The following is a 17,953-nucleotide window of genomic DNA, read 5'->3' on the forward strand; positions in this document are numbered from 1 at the left end:
CTTTCTCGCTTTGTTATCCATTTCCCTCAAGACGTAATTTCTGCATGATTCTTCAGGTTTTGATATTCTTGTTTTCACAATATTTTTCTAGGTATTCTCCAACTTTTTTATTTCTATTTTAATCCATGAATCATGAAAGTTTTTAAATTTCCAGATGACCAGGGACTTTTTTTTTTTTTGCTTCTAATTTCCAGATTTAGAGAATTACAGATCAGGAAAAAAATTGTCTGTGTTATTTCTGCCTTTTGAAATTTGGGATTTTTCTTTGTAGCCAAAAATAGATACTGAAAACCTATAAACACTGCTTTATTTTCTCCTACAGAGTTGCTGTAGGAAAATATGAGGCAACCAGATGTATCCTCCTAGTGGATTTTTTATTTTTCCTCAAAATCTAATAAATGGATCACAGTTTGTCCCTATACGGTTAATTCTGAAGAACTTAAAAGTCAGAATTGAGGTTTCCTGAAATTCAGTGAACGGTTTTGAACAGATTATGGTCTCACTTTGATTCAGAAAATTATTTGTGCTCCATGCATTTTGTTCTATACTGCCGTGGTGACTTGTAACGGGTCATTTTTGCCTTCCATGTCTGCTTCTTTGACTTCTTTTACCTGTCCCTCTCCTTCCACTGACTGTGACTGTTTTATCAATAAGGGTAATTTAATTTTTGATTCTATTCCTTTTGATATGTTTTAATTTGTTCATTTGTTTTAAAATACCGTACATGTGTCAGTCTGTTTTCTGAGCTCTGCAAGTACCTTTAAAAAAAATCAAGAAACCGTAAGAGATTCTTAGTCTCAGGAAACAAACTGAGGGTTGCTGGAGTGGAGATGGGTGGGAGGGATGGGGTGGCTGGGTGATGGATATTGGGGAGGGTATGTGCTATGGTGAGCGCTGTTAATTGTGTAAAACTGATGAATCACAGACCTGTATCCCTGAAACAAGTAATACATTATATGTTAATAAATAAATAAAGTGGGTAGGCTGTGAAAGAGAAATATCAAAAAAAAAAATCTTCCTTAATCATTTTATTTTTTCAACTCCCATTTCATTAACTATTTAATTCTTCTACAGAGACAAATTTTAGTAAGTTCATTTCTTCTCTTCCTTAGATCAGTATTTCTTCCAAAACAGATTCTTCCACTACAGTTTACATTTTCTCCCCTCCTGCTGCAATACATTCATACAGACTCCCCGCTGGATATTTTTGGTTGGTTGATTTCAATTCTACTTGTGTTCTAAATGGGCAGCTTTGTCAACACTTTATTCACACCACAACACCAGGGGTGACACGTCCTTGAATCTCTTCCCATGTTGCGGGGGTCTATTTTCTTCTTCTACACACTACAGCTTTGCCTGCCCGGTGTTCTGTAGCTAGAGAATGGTGTGTTCGTCTGCTTGGGCTGCCACAACAGAAGCCCACAGACTGGGTGGCTCGAACAACAAAAATCTATTTTCTCACAGTTCTGGAGACTGGGGATCCAAGATCAAGGTGCCAGCAGGGTCTGCTGCTCCCAAAGCCTCTCTCTTGGGCTTGTAGGTGGCTGCCTTCTTGCTGTGCCCTCACATGGCCTTTCCTCTGTGCATGCACAATCCTGGTGTCTTTTCCCTTTCTTATAAGGACAGCAGTCCTGTTGGATGGGGGTCTTATGACCTCGTTTAATCTTAATTCTGTTTTTTAAAGACTGCCCCCATCTCCAAAATGCCCCTCCACTGGGGTCTAGGGCTTCAACATTTTGAGAGGACACAACCGGTCCACAACCAATGGGGATGGGGAGGACAAGGATGCAGCCAGGGCTGCACGCAACCTGGTCTTTCACCTCATCTCTGGTTTTGCCAAAATGCCCTTGTCTGTGTTCAGTCCCCCTGCCTGGGCTGCCCATAATTCCAGCAGAGGCCCTGGCCCTTCAGCCCCTGCCAGGAGTCTCTATCCTCAGTGGCCGGTTTATCACCACTTCCTATCATTCTCCAGGCACAAGATGGACCAGGTAAGAGACATGACTTCTAGACACTCACGCCACAAGCTATCAGGGTGGGAAATGGCATTCCTCTCTCTACCCTTGGGGTTCATTTTTCCCATCTTCTTCTCCTACAAAAGCTTTTTTTTTTTTTTTTAATTTAGTTTTGATTCTGAGGTTTTCTTTATGACTTTGCTTTTTGCTGGAGCTCACCACCCCTGGGATGTTTGTGAGAGTCCATGATATATCACACCCCACCTATTCTCCTTGCCCTGGTGGGAGAGCAGGGTGGTCAGGAGGAGCGTCTACCTTTGGGCAAGTTGCAAGTCTCACCCAAGGCTGACCAAACCATCTTATACTCCTCCCTCCAAAAAGGGATTTTGAGGATTACATATACAGCTGTTGGGTATCACATCTGTGGAAGGTTGAGTTAGGAGTAAAACAGATATGGTCCACGCCAATTTTTAAAAATGTTATTTGCTAGTCTCTAGCCTTTTCCTCCATTTGACTGACACCAAGGTGTTATTCTTTTCTCCTTTTAACCTATTTTTGGTTTATATTGTAAGATTTTGAGATCTGAGTTTGCTATCTTAAAGCATGTGTTTGAGGTATCTGTTTTAGATAAGAAATGGACAATAAATACTACTGGTAAAGACATAAGTAAAAGGTAACACACACCATCACATGTGGAAACCTGTAATTTGATAAACTTCTCTAGTTCCCTCACTCCCACGCTGTGTCAATGGGCCACATGTTTTTATTAAGTTATTTCAATATCACCCAAGTTTATTTCACCAAAGCAGGGGTTCCTAACTGAGGTTTCTTACAGACTTTGGTATTACTGTATACCCTCAAATCATCTGTAAATGGTATATATGCATTTGTATTTTTTCTTTTTAGAAAATGAGATTGTTATCTTTCATCAGATTCTCAAAGAAGTATGAAACACAAAAATTGGTTAGGAACCACTGACCTACAGTAATGAGCAGGAAAGCTGCCAAGAATGGAAAATAACGGAGAATTAGAAACCATTTACAAGAGTTTGGATTCATCCAAATAATTAAGTCAAGTGAAAGAGTTTTCTTTTAAGTTACATGGAATTTGGACAAAGCCCACAGGACTTCCAAAAAAGTTCAACCACAGGTTGTTTGTGACCCTGGGCATTGCAGGTAACCCGGTCCTACAGAAACTGTGGAAAAAAAGGAGTAGACACGAGAAACAATTATCATTCCGAGGACCTTTCCATATCAATCCATCAGTAAGTACAGCTTACTCTGAGCTTATTAGGACATTAAGCACAAATGACCTAATTCCTTCATTAAATTTTGAAAATGATGACTAATCCTCTTAGTGGTCATGTCCCGCATTTCATCTAAACAGAAATGACATTGTAGAGAAATCAAGGGTTTAAAGGCTTTCCTGGAGAAAGAATGTCTCCACTTCCACTTACTGCTGAGTTAGGGAAAGAGGAACAACTACCTTAAAAAAGGGCATAGCCTATAAATAGATTCTATTCTCAGTATACAAAGCAAGCAAAGTTGATTCAGCAACAAATTAAAGAGAACAGGAGGCAGACACTGAGAATTCTATACTCAAGATTATGATCCAGATTTCGTGTGTTTCTGAAGTACACTGTTTCTTTATGTGAATATATACAGCATTGCTATCATTTACAAATGATTGTAAATCTTCCTCAAAACCTATTAGTTTAACCACTCTAGAGGTTTGGTTTGGCACAATCTACAGTCTGCAGCCCATGTGCACTTTTGGTAATTAAGAATAAGTAATAATGATGACAAACAACACACCAGCTGTGCAGATTAATAAGAACTGTCTTGTGCACACAACCAGGCACTGGCATGTGTGGCTCAAGCAACTATATAAAGCTCATGACTTTATGAAATCAAATATAGAGATTTCCTTTCTTACTCCTACACCTTCCAACAGAGACGTACGTAAGCACATTTGCACAATTTAAACTTGGAGCTATCCATGTAGTAATATTGACTGAAACACTATGCATCATTGAAGCTTAAAAAGAAAAAAATATGGTCTTGTTTTTCTTGGGACAGTAGAAAGACCACAAAGAATTTTCTAACTGTGTGGCTTAACTGCCTGAAATCCTTTTTGGAACGAGGCAGACTGTCAATAAAGCAAGCTGTGTGACCTTGGGTAAGTTAATTTCAACTCTCCAAGCTTCCGTTTCTTGCATTAGTCCATAAACTGCGGAGAAAACAAAACTACCTAAAAGAAAACAAACAAACAAACATACATACAACTAATACTACCTACCCTCTCAGGGTTGGCTGGTTGACTCGTGGGTCGTATGAATGAGAGCTGGCCAGCGCCTGGAACATCAGGTGCTCAAGAAGGCCTTAGTGGCCGGCCTTCTGCCCTATGCAGACTAAATGCTTAGGAAAAGGAATTTTGAATTTTATAATTATGTCCACTAGATCTCCTCCAGACCTAGCTCACTGCTGCGAAAGGAATGGGTAAACACCTTCTGAAGAAACAACTGAGTTGATTCACAAAGGAATGCCTAGTATAGTAAGTCTTCAAAGTATAGAAATGATCTTAACCTGGCTTTGGACAAAGAAAGCTACTGGCTTCTTGTAGGTCCAAACTCCAAACACGTAATCCTCGGGCCAGGTTACTAGCTCTCTACCACTATGTCAGAGTTTGTTACACACTGGACTTCCAGAAAGCAGATGTGTTTTTTTTTTTTCCCTTAATCTTTTGTGCCTGTCCATGCAGTACAAGGCATGAAGGAGCGGCTTAATAGATGTTTGGTGAATGAATTGGTAAGTGCGTAAAAGAAATGATGCCAACACCACGTATCAGTTCATTTAACTTCTATCATGAATAATTTGAGATATATATACAAGTAAAAAATAATATAAGAAATTCCTATGTGCACATCCCTTAACTACAATAATCATTAACTGATGGCCAGCTTAATTCATCGATATCCCTAGATTATTTTGAGGCAGACTCCAGACTTAGTACAAATGTTTAAGAAGCTTTAATTAGATTCTACTTAAAGTAAATTCTAGACTAGTCTAGTAGACTCTAGAATTCTAGACACTTGTATCTCTACAGTAACAAGAAACACACAATACTACGTAAAGAACAACAGAAGTCATTGCTATCTGGTCAAGAGAGGAGCTGTGATACAAACAAAAGGGAATCAAACCCTTCCCCTAACTCACTACCTGTTAGACGGTAATGGTAGTAAAAAAAAAAAAAAAAAGAGAGACAATAATTCTACAAATATCTGCATGAGGAAAAATAATGACTTGGGAGGAGGAACACAGTGCTAATATTGGATGACAAGCTCATCTAACAAATCCTCATCTAAGGCTATAGGGTTTTTTTTAACCTTTTTTACCTTTTAAATAAAAAGATTTTTTAGAGAAAAATCCAGAAGATTAAATAGCGGAGGGTGCAGATCTGAGGAGGGTCAGCATCAGCCAGACACTACAAAGCTCAGGCCAAGATGAAGAGGGGGGTTTTGACCAGATGCCAAGGAGGGAAGGCAAGACAGACATGGCAGCACCTTGATCCTTGAGAAAATATGGGGCCCCCAATGACAGCACTCAATAGAGCTGAAGGGTGAGAACAGAAATAAAGCTGACAAAACTGATTCCTGCCCTTTGGGGTCATACTCAAGGAGAAATCAACCAACCGGAAAGTTAAGACAAGGAGGGCTTTTAAGGGACTTTTCATCCTGTGCCAAATTAGTCCAGTGACATCAGGCTGCATGGCTTGAAATTTACTTGACCTGCACTGACCACATTTGTGTCAATTCCCAAGCTCCTCAATAAAGTTAATCCTGTACTTCCTAATAGGGCTGCCAACACACACTTCCCCGACAGCATGGAGAAGACACTTCCAAAGCACAAGAGAAAAGGCTCTAAATCCCAAAGACAGAGAACAACCTTGCAAGAGAGATCGTAACTCATGGTCACCCCTGCCCTCAAGCTCCTCACCCCAGCAGTTAGAAGATGCCCAGTATGCAGAAGAGAATAAACACAGCAGGCCTAAGATGGGCATCCTTAGAAAGGCCTGCTTGCAAAGTTGGCTCCTGGTTGGTGTCTGGGAACTAGGCTGGTAAACAGGTCTTTAAACTGATAGAAAACATTCCCTTTAAAGTTAGGATGGCCCATCATGCCTAAACTGTTTGTACATAAATGTGCATATGTGGGGGTTATTGTGAAACACCTGCTTTCTGTCTGGGAGTCTGGAATTCTGGTATTTGGAGGGCAAAGGATGCCTATGGGACTACCTCCCAATAGGCACTGGTCTCCAATGGGCTTTCCTGAATGGAAGTATCAAACACATGTTGCTATATTTTCAGGGCTGGGGGAAGAGTCTGCTTTGTGTGACCTCTCCTGGGAGGAAAGAGCATAAGCAAAACAACATGTGGATTCCTCCAGATTCCACCCGGGTTGTCTTCTTCTCTGTGTGTCCTCACTACATTGCTGTGATGAATCTAGCTGTGAGTACAACTTTACCCCCTTCCGGCACATCCCCCTTCCAGCACATCCCCAAACATGGGGGTGGTCTTGAGGACCCCAGACAGAGCCAGGAAAGCAGGTACTACACTTGCTGGGAAGACTTCTATTTGGAGGATATTACATAGTGGCCGGCTTCATCAAGTAGACATTTTATCTACTCTGACTTTTAGCTACAGTGGAAACTGGAGAACTTGTGGAAGCCTAGCAGAAATAGAACTGCCATGCCCCACTGTGCATGAGCTGAAACTGCCAACCCTTAATTTAGCCATTTTCCAGCTACCATTCATTAGTCAAAACACTTAGGTAGGACACTGGTGTTTGCCATGCTAAAGATGCAGGAGCTAAAATACTAGCACATGGTCAGCTCTTGGTTATCACTAAGTGCAGCAGTGGTGTTTCCCAACGGTTTTAATTTCAGGGCAATTCAGAGGAGTTCAAATGAGACAACAAGGTTGCACTGTGAAAACCTGGTGAGGACAGAGGTGCCTTCTTGAGTCTGCCCCAAAGTCAGTTTCCTTCTGCTTCCCACTCAGGCAGAAGTCTGAATATCAGCACATCTCAAAATAATGGAAAATGGCTGCCTTTCATTATTTAAGGACAATGCCTTTCAGCGTGGGCTCATTCTTTCCATGGCCAAACTGAGCCATCAGTATTTTAATAAAGGGTTTCCTTGGTGGCTGTCCCGGGTAAGGAACAGAAACAATGAAGTGTCACTGACAAAATAAAGCTAAAGTCTGATATGAGTGACATCTTTATCTGTCCCCCTCCCAGCTTCTGAGCAGAAACATGGAATAAGTCAACAGCAAAAGACAAGAAAGGCTGAGCCTGAAGACATGTTCCAGACCCTAACTTCTCATGGATATATATGGCAGCTCTTGGTTTCCCCATGGTTCTAGGTTCTTAACCTCAAATTCCTAAAACTGCATCTTCTGTGTATATATAATACTATTTTCTGGGAACAGGACCCAAAGCTTTCATTAAATTTTCAAACTGGGTCCTAATGTAATAAAACTTCAAAACTATTGCTCAAGCAGAGGAAGAGTACGTCAGATGCAAGAGTATACGTTAAAATGCTACATGACTGAGTGGCAGACCAGAGGCCCACCCCGCCAGAAGATGTGTGAGAATGCAGCGGGGGATGAAATGGGTATATCAGGTTGGAGACCAACAGCTGGGAACAAAATTACCTCGAAAAAAAAAAAGAAATTACATTAGCGTTAAGAGAAAATTCACTTCTGATTTAAATACTGGTCTGAGAAAACTGAAGAAGAAAGTTAAGGAAGTGCAAGTTAAAATCATGGGAATAAAGCAACAGGTTCAGATTTGGGTGACCTCAAAATGCCAGTTTCCACCTAAAACTCTGTTGACTGGACCCACTTGATCTGTTTCCATAAGGACTGGGCCGAAGTAGTAGCCAGCCTTAAGGATATGCTGGAGCTACCTGATGGCACCAAAATATAAACTGAGTTAAATCAAAGTCGATGAATAAATCATGTATCTGTAAATTTATCAAATCGCAGGTACAGTGCGTTGTGAATTTTCTCACAGGGTCCAAAGATGGTTTCATTGCAACCAAAATAGTACTAAACTGACAGAAATAAAAAGGGATTCATTAAAAGGAATCAGCAGGAAGTAGGAAGAACTGGAACTCAAGAGTCACCTGAGGCCATCGAGAGCTGGCCAACAACTCTCCATTTCTCACCTCTGCACCCTCTTCTAATGAGATTCCCCATCCTTCCCAGTGGTCTGCCTTCTCCGCTGGGCACCTGACCCACCACCAGGTTTCCTTCAGCCTCAAGCCCAGGGGCAATCTTAGAGTAACTGGCTGAGTTTCTCCCTCTCCCAATTCCAAATCTCTAGGGGAGAGAACCTGACTCAGCCCAGACTCCAGTGAGACTCCTCTTGAGCATCTAGCCAGCTCCCACCAGCAGATCTAGATTCGAGTGGCACCACGTCTTAGAAACCTACAGGAGGGATGAGTTCCACAGTAAGCAGTTCTCAGAGGCACGGAGCTGTCTGCCAGGACCTATTTGGACTAAATGACTATGGGGCAGTACAGATGAGGGGGACCAGAGAGAGGTAAAAGGGGAAGAGATGGAGTTCAGTCTAGAAAAATACCCTTCTCCCTGCCCTGCTTATCTACATAGTAGCAGGCCATCTTGCCAGGACAAGAAAGGGAAAAGAAAAAGAAAAAAAAAACTTTCTCTGCAAGCATCCTAGTCCGATGCAAGTGGCCATATTATCATTACATAGACTTCAACAGCATACATACTTCATTAATAAAATACTTCTATCGGTAATTCTAAAGTTTTTGCTAAAAGCAGGTAGCCTATTCGCGATAGTCTGACTTAAAGTTTAGAAAAATCAGTTCTTTACATATTATTGAAATGATACTTCATGTTTATATTTTCCCACTTGCACTATTTGGTGTACTTTGGATTTCTGAAAATTTATTTGAGACATTGAAACATTCTATTTTTAGTGATTTTGTTCAATCTACATATACTCCAGGTCTGCTGTTTCTAAGGATCAGAATGTAGTTGTCCAGTCTATTAGCCAGGGACCACACAGACAGAGCCTTCCATGTAAAGCCACTGAGAACAGACAGAGCAGCAGTATAGACTAGGGTTTAACGGTCCCACATCCAGAGCCAGACTGTCCTGGGTTTAAATCCCAGCGCTGCCATTTACCAGCTGAGTGACCTTGGGCAAATTCTTGCCCAAAGCCCCAGTTTCCTCATTTGTAAAATGAGGATGATGGTATCTACCTCACAGAGCTGTTGAGCAGGGCATTAGATGAGATTATGATGTAAAATACTTAACAGTGTGAGCACTTAATAAATATTGGGCTTTCTATTATTATATGTTAATTATCCTGATGGTGATGAACACAAGGAGAGAGATGATGAGCAGAGCTTCTTAGCTGAGTTTCTGGCAAAAGTGAGCTGGGAGGCCTGACACAACCTGCTGACACCAGAGAGAGGGCATCTCAGAAGCAGGCTGCCTGTCACACATGACACGGCAAATGGAGGGCGATCTGAGGGGAGGAAAGATGGCCAGTTGAGAGCAGTTGGCCTTCTTCCCATTGCCTGATGGGTACAATGATCACAAAACCCCTTGGTTCTCTCAAAATACAAACAAGTCAGCATTAAAAAGAAATAAGCTATCAAACGATTGAAAGACACAGAAGAACCTTAAATGCATATTACCAAGTGAAAGAAGTCAGTCTGAAAGGCTACCTACCATATGATTCCAACTACATGGCATTCTGGAAAAAGCAAAACTATGGAGAGAGTAAAAAGACCAGTGAGTGGTGTACCTGGGAAGTGGGGGCGGGGGGCAGGCAAGGAAAGAAATGAACAGGCAGAACATGGGATTTTTAGGACTGTGAAAATATGCTGCTATTATAATGATGAATATATGTTATAACACATTTGGCCAAACCCATAGAAACTACACCACCAAGAGGGAACCAAAGAAACTCTGGACTTGGGACAATAATGACATGTCCGTGTAGGTTCCTCAACTGTATCAAATGTACCACTCTGATGGGAGGATGTTGATAATGGGGAGGCTCTGCATGTGGGGGGGGGGGAGCAGGGAATATATGGGAAATCTCTGCAATTCCCTCTCAATTTTGTTGTAAATTAACACCGCGGGAAAAAAAAAATGAAGTCTTTTAAAAAATACAAATGAGTCCTTAAAGTTGTTTAATATAAAACTGTGTATATTTATACACACATTATCTGACAGCGACAGTGTAAGGTTAAAGGATAGGCTTTGGAGACAGACTGGGTTCAAATCTCAGCTTGGCCACTTCCTAGGACTATGACCTTGAGCAAGTTACTGAGCCTCCCTGAGCCTCGTCTTCCTCACGTGTGCAACAGCAGTGAGATGAGTATCTCCTGTGGACCAGCTCAGCTCATCTCTGCAACTACTCTGTTGAAGAGGTACTTTCATTATTTCTATTTTGCAGAGGAGGAAACCGCCACTGAGAGTCAACAGGGTGGCGAGATCACACAGAAGTCACATAAGGTGGTGGAGCTGAGATGCCAACCCAAGGAATTTCACTTTAGAGCTCACTGTGCTACACTATATGATCCTATCTATAGAGTATTTCAGTAAAATGCCATATAAGGAGATAAGCCTTGTGCCCACCACATAATCATCCCTCTGTCAATATTGACTATTATAATTATTATTGTTCTCAATTATATATTGAAAGATGCGGAAGAGATAGCTCTGAAAGTTTTTTTATTTTATAAAAGAAAATAAAAATGGGCACAACCATGCAAAGAGTCAAGCCCATAAACACTCCACACTATCCTGTCCCCTAAGGAAAGGCATCCGACTGTACCTTCTGCATTGCTCACCTACCCATTCCCCACCACCCCCATCCCCTCACTCCCAGATTCTTATTTTCCCTTCTAAGAACTCTTGGTGCTGCTCATGAAAGAGAGATGAACAAAAAGATCGTATTCCTCATCATCCTTAGTTCCACAAATACTAATTAAGTGCCAAGTTCCAAGCCCAGAGCTCTGCTCTGAGGACCTGTCTTCGCGGCTCTACATCTCCAGGGACCTTGGCAGAGAATTTCTGAGTGGGCCAGGCCTCCTAGGCCTGCTCACTTTCTCCAACTCCTCAATCCTCATTTCCAACATGAACACATTCTCATTATGAAAAATATTATGAAGTTCTTCCTTCTATTCTATCAAAAACTCGCCTCCTAGCAGGTTCTGCTCGCTTGTACTGACTATGCTTTCTTAGATAACAGAGAATAAATCTACCCACCCCCCTTCTGTATTGCAGCTCTTAGATTTTGTTGAGACAGCCCCAGTGCTTTGTCTATCCTGGACACTAAAATGCTGCAGAATGAAAGGACCTTGTCTCTCAAATTTTCTCTTATCAAACCACACTAGTACCATGGGAAAATGTTACCTACCCTCTCCAGAGCACACTACGGCACAGAGAATGGACTTCCTGTAGCACAGCTAAATGCAGACAGCAGAACTGGGAAGACAATGTCATTATTTTCTGACTCTCCTTTGAGGAAGGAGAAAGGCAGACAGAAAGTTTTCTGTAGTTTTAAAGCCTCTTTTTAAACACTCCAGAGAATGCAAGGCCCTACTGGGGGGGGGGGGGAAGGGGAGACCTAACAGTAAAGTAAGTCTCCGTGGCTATGCCAAAGATGGCCAAAGATGGCCAACATTCAAGAAAAACTGGGAGAAGGGAAAAAGCCACCCTCCTGCAATTTGTCAACTATTCTTGCCATGGGGTTTTGACTTCTACACTGAACCATCACTACTCAGGCAAACAAAAAGCTTCTAGAAACTCTGGAGTTTTATCATTGTTGCTGTTGTTTCAGATACTTATTTTTCTCTCACATGAAAACTGGTGCTGCTTAGCAGCCCAGTGCCAGCAAAGCTAAATCCAGAAGCATTTTAAGCTGCATTTTTTTTTTTTAAAGAAATTTCTTGTTCCTACTGAATGACAGGCATGCTTGAAGACTTAAAGGTTCCTTGCACCTCAAGGAAAATGGTTTGCATACTACCCACTGGGGCCTCTTTTACCATCAGGGATGACAGAGACCAACCAGCAGAACAGAGCTAGGAGGTGCCTTGTCTCTGCAACTATAGGAGTCAGGGAGCAGGCTGCCCCAAACTTAACCCGGTCCACGTGTGGCTGCTGCCGGACTGCGGGTTGAGACTGACTAGGGAATCCATGCCACCACTGGGCCTGGGGGCAGGGACACCTTCTTTTAGCTCTTGGCAAAGACAGGGGTGTAGGTGAGAAAGTGGGATCCAAGGTCAACAAGAGGAATGCAGCGTGTCATTGGATACTCTTCACTTGTGCGTGTAACTTAATATTCTGATTGTGTCGCACACCTGAGAGGAAACGGGTATGCCCTTCTCATCTCGACTCTTCTGTGACTGGAGGGACACTGGCTCTTCAAGGATTTTGCAACATATGTTACAGGGAGGGTTACGGAAGAAACCTCAGAATGGGAACATAACATCAGCCTTTTCCACAAAGCCTGAGCATCACAAATGGCCTCCATTTTCTCACCAGGAAAAATGAGACACAGACTGCCAGAGTACCTGTTTCAAAGACAACATTGTTTATTTTGACAAAGTTTTAAGAATCCTGACCAAGGAAAAGTTTTATGGAAGTAAAATGTGATTATCTCTTGGCACTCTGTGGTCCACAGAAACGGTGATATTTAAAGGCTAACACCAGAAAACAACTTCATGCCCCACTGACCACCACAGAACCCGTGAACATCAAGGCAAACTGAAGCACCACACAAAGCTGAAAGCAACCGGAGCACCATATCTGGCCGATCACACTGAAAATCCAATTATAATCCTTAACAAGATAAATATACAGGCATACCTTAAAGATATTGTGGGTTTGGTTCCAAACCACTGCAACGAAATGAGCATTGAAATAAAGTGAGTCCAATGAATTTTCTGGTTTCCCAGTGCATACATGAGCTATGTTTACACTGTACTGCAGGCTATTAAGTGTGCAGTTGCATTATGTCTAAAAAAAAATGTACATACATTAAAAAATACTTTATTGCTAAAAAATGCTAACCATTATCTGCGCTTTCGGCAAGTTGTAATCACTGATCACAGATCACCACCACAAATATAATCATGAAAAAGTCTGAAATATTTCAAGAATGACCAAAACATGAAATGTGACAGAGACACAAAGTAAAATGGCGCCGATAGACTTGCCCCATGCACAGTTGCCACAAAACTTTGACTTGTAAAGAACACAGTATCTACGAAGGGTAATAAAGTGAAAGGCAATAAAATAAGGCATGCCTATAATCTGGATTAAAATTATATATATTATGTAAAGTGATTTGGTTAAGGTAACCTTATATATCTTACTTTACATGAATTGCCAATTTAAGTATTAACATGAAATAAGATGGATAATAAAAGAAAACCACACTGATATTAATGTTTTCTTTGATGATTCTCAAAGGCTCTTCATAATCTTCAAGGGCCCTCAGGGACTTGGGGAGAGACTAGGAGAGGGTCACATTATAAACACAAATTCCTTTTAGGACACTACAAATGTATAAAATAGCAGAATGGGCTCCATTTCAACAAACTCTATTAACTCCCAGGAGGGTTCTTTCCATCCCTAAGTTCCTCTAAAGAGCCCCCAATCCCAGAAATTAGCTAACCGAAAACTAGAATTGAAATTGATTGGCAAACTGTATACACGTCAGGTGCTAGCAGTCCTACCCTACTCTTTCCCTCCCCTGTCCTGTCTGCTCTGCCTTTTCCTCCCGTATATTCTGTCATGTGGGAAAAATACAACATAGGTCTGTACTTGTTAGCACCCATTCCCCAACGCTCACTCATTGAAGTCGACTTCAGCTCTTGCTCTCGACATTTTACTCTTGGGAGTAAATACTCGTGCTCTCCCATAGTGCCAGCATCCAGCATCACTGACAAGGCCCCTTGACAATCCTAACACTGAAACTTGCCTGGGTTTCTTCTGGCTCCTGTTGTAATAGGAAAATCTTGGTGTTTCTCAAGGATATTGCTCTTAACCTTCTCCTAGTGATGAGAAGCAAAGGTTTGGGGGTCAAACAACCCTTAGTTCAAACCCAAGCCTCGCCACTCACCAGCGGTGTGCCCTTAAACAAGCTAATCTCTCACCCTTCAGCTTTCTCCCATGGTGTAAAGAGACAATATATGTAATAAGAGTTCTGTATATATACAAGGATACTATTACATATGCATGCAATAGGCACTTTATATGTTTTACTTTATATATTTAAGTATCTGTATCTATTTTATCTATTTTATCTATTTTAAGTAACTGTATCTATTTTACATACACACATGTAAACACTAGGGTTACAGGAGGTTAAGTACCCCATGTAGTAGACCGAAAGCATATAGCACAGTGAGCACACTCTCCTATGCCAATATCATGCCTTTTTATCTTATCTTCTACCTCCTCCCACTAAATTCTCTCACAAATTTGAGCCCCACATCTATTTGTTAGACATACAGACAGCTAAAATTCAGCACGTTAAAAACTGAACTCTTGCCCCAAACCCATTTTTTTCCCTATTTTTATTAATGACCCTAATATTCTCCCAGGTCTGGGTCCTCATTTGTGACCTACTGACCATCATTCCTAACACATTGCTTTGAGATGGCCCACCGATCCAGTCCCTGGACTGTGTCCACCGAGCCTTGGGAGATGAAGCCTGCTCCCCTTGAACTCCCACTCTCACTACCATGTCCTCAGCTACGTGACCTCTTACCTGGTCTGTTATTCTTCCACCTTCTGTTTGCTAACCTGATGCCAGATTAAACTTCCTGAAGCAGTTTACCTAAAAACCATGAGGCCCTGGTTATCCAAATGAAATCCAAAAGTCCTAGGGTGGCATTCCCAACCTCCTTACACCTGGCCCAAATCTCTTTCCAACCACATCTCATGCCCCTCACAATTGTTCCAACAGAAGCTGCATTCCCAGACGCACACATATTCTCAGGGCTTCTCTAATTACATGACCTCCCCATACCTGAAATGTCCTCTTAAAACATCTCCACCTGCTCAAACTCCATTCTAAAACCTATTCAAACCACCTAGTCAGGAAACGTTCTAGAATCCTCACAGTCGGACATAAATTCTCCTCTGAAGTTTCAGCAGTTTTCTCTGCATCTCTCTGAGAGCGCTCTTCTCCACTGTATCTTGCAATTACTGGTGGACAGATCCTTCCCCTGCCAGACTCTTCCCCCAAATCTCACATCACGCCTGACTCCAAGCAGGCGCTCACCACAAACACACTGCATTAATCCATAAGAATTATACTTTGTCAAGAACAAAACTTATGGGGTGCCTGAGTGGCTCAGTTGGTTAAGCGTCTGCCTTCAGCTCAGGTCATGATCCCAGGATCCTGGGATCAAGTCCCACGTCGGGCTCCCTGCTCGGTGGGAAGCCTGCTTCTCCCTCTCCCTCTGCCCCACCCTCTCCCTGCCATACTCAGGCTCTCCCTCTCTCTCTCAAATAAATAAGTAAAATCTTTAAGAAAGAAAACTTATGTAAAACTGATAAATTATAAGGCACAATCCCAACTTGAAAATCTGTGGGATTTTGCAGTACCCTTTTCCACCTGGGAAATGCAATTTTCTGGCTTGCACGGGAAGAAAGACCTTGATAATATTTTTGGCCCGTAAACGCTTCTTTTAAAACAACATCTTAATGTATTGTGTGGGAATGAGGCCAAAACATGTGGATTAAGTTTCCTATAGAGTACATATGGGTTTTATGAAAACAGCAAAAGGCTAGGATAAAATGTGATCTCCGAGGCAGATTAACTTCGGTCTTTTTCTAACTCTAAAATTAATCCAGAGCTTTCTTGCTTTAATTATATGCTGAAAGTTTCCTCTTTTGCTTTAGTGACGTTCCTGGTCAGAGTCAACATTTTTCACATTCCTAGGATGAAAAAATAAGTAACTGAGGAAAAGAAAAGGCATTCCTTCTATTGTCACTTTCCCCTCCGTCGGTTCTCCTTCACAGACACTACGTAGGCCTCTTCATTCCCTCTCTCATTGCGCCTATTTGCCCCCCTATCTATTATAACTCTTTCCTCCCCCGGAAGACTCTTCTTTTTAACCCTCTATCCTCCTTCCTCTCTCTTTCTCATTTTGTTCTCGAACATAGTTACTAAGAGGAACCACATCCCTCCCTCACCACATTCAAGTCAAACACAAGATCTTTGGGTGGTAAACGTGGATCAGTTGCCAAGGAAACCTCAGGCTCCTATGGGTACATGCGTCCACGTGAAGTTTTCTGCACAACCACCCTTGTCAGCGGAAATATCCTTCCTCATAGCAGAGCCTAGACTCTGAAGTGAAGTCCAGCTGAGCAGGAACAAAGAGCCGGGAGTGAAAGTGGACATGGATGAAATCGGAGAGAAAAGAAGAGGAAATAGGGAAATTAAGTTCTCAGAAATATGAACTAATCCAAGCTAACAGCTCTCCACCCCCACCCTGTGCTTCCAAACTAAACCCACGCACTCAGTGAAGAATCTGAAACTCAGTATCCCACCTGCCCCCTTCTTAATAGGAAGTCAGTGCTTCAATTCACATTGGCTACGCCTTCACAGCATTATCTAGCGTAGCCACAGAAAGGCAGAGGGGAAAAGTGAAAGCCCTCTCCTTAGCTCTATGGAGCTTAATCTCTGAGAGTGGGTCCAGTGTCATCTGCCATCACTATTATAATTGGTTCACCAATGCCACTTGGAAATTCCTGTAAGATTTGTTAACAAGGTGAAGGCGGCACTATCTACTTCCCAAGCAGAAAAATTGTGAACTTATCTTCTCAGCTTCAAATAAGAAAATAGGAAGCTGCAGGATTCAATGGAGATCCTTTTATCTTGAGAGCAAGACCCAGAGCCAGTATTTTCCCCATAAACTGCGTAAAAGTTCCCTAATTGGGACTTAATCTAATGAGAGCTGTACCATTAAACATTGTTTCAAAGCTTCTGGGTCTAATTAATTATTTCTTTTTCTTTTTAAAGATTTTTTTTTATTTATTTGAGAAAGAGAGCGAGTGAGCGGGGGAGAGGCAGAGGGAGAGAATCTCAAGGAGACTGCACTCTGAGTACAGAGCCCGATGTGGGACTCAATCCCATGACCCTGAGGTCATGACCTGAGCTGACACCAGATTGGACACTTAACCAAGTGTGCCACCCAGGTGTCCTCAATTATTTCTTTTTCTAAAAACGATTATAGCCATCTTTCCTTAAAGCTGTCTGGATAGCTTAGGGCACCACTTGCTAGCTAAAAACAAACAAACAAACAAACAAAAACCCCAAACTTCTTACACCCATAAACAAGCTGCTTTTACTATCCTGGGCAAGAAAATCTCTGACCAGCTCTCACACTTAACTCACACAAGCTAGAATCGCTCTAGCAACAGCAAATGCAACAAGGCTCTTACCGTGCTTTGCTCATGGAGGCTCTGTTTCTCTCCTTCCCACTCCTCTGACCCCCTTAAAATTTATTGAGTTCATTAATTCATCCAATAAATATGAACTGAACACCTAGTATGTACCAGGTATTATTCTAAGTGTAAAAAACGATCTCTGCCCTCAAGGATCTGGCAGGGAGAAACAGATAACTACAACAATAAATAAATTAGATAGCACATTAGACAGAGATAAGTGCTGTGGGATACAAGTCCCAAAATGGGGCACCACCCCAGACTGTGAGCTGCTTTCCATCAGGGGCTGTAATGTTCTTCTTCATAGCCTTGCACCTCATACATGCTTGGCATATAGTGTAATCTCAGTTGAAAACAAACTACAACAAACCTTTAATAAACAAATGAGTAACCAAGCATTTTAACAATTTTCAAATTCCCTATCTTAAAAGAAGTGAGGAAAATTATTAGCAAGGTTGTGATCTATAATGATAGTGAGAAAAAACCACAT

General features: G+C 41.8%; 1 protein-coding gene across 1 annotated transcript in view; it reads right to left on the reverse strand.

Annotated features, from left to right (window-relative positions):
- The window catches only part of ARHGAP10 (Rho GTPase activating protein 10), a 286,377-nt gene that overhangs the window by 76,580 nt on the left and 191,844 nt on the right, over positions 1–17,953 (reverse strand). The window lies entirely within an intron of this gene.

The sequence above is a fragment of the Leptonychotes weddellii genome, chromosome 2 (genome assembly GCF_054177405.1).
Source record: "Leptonychotes weddellii isolate Sample4059 chromosome 2, ASM5417740v2, whole genome shotgun sequence".
NCBI lineage: Eukaryota > Metazoa > Chordata > Mammalia > Carnivora > Phocidae > Leptonychotes > Leptonychotes weddellii.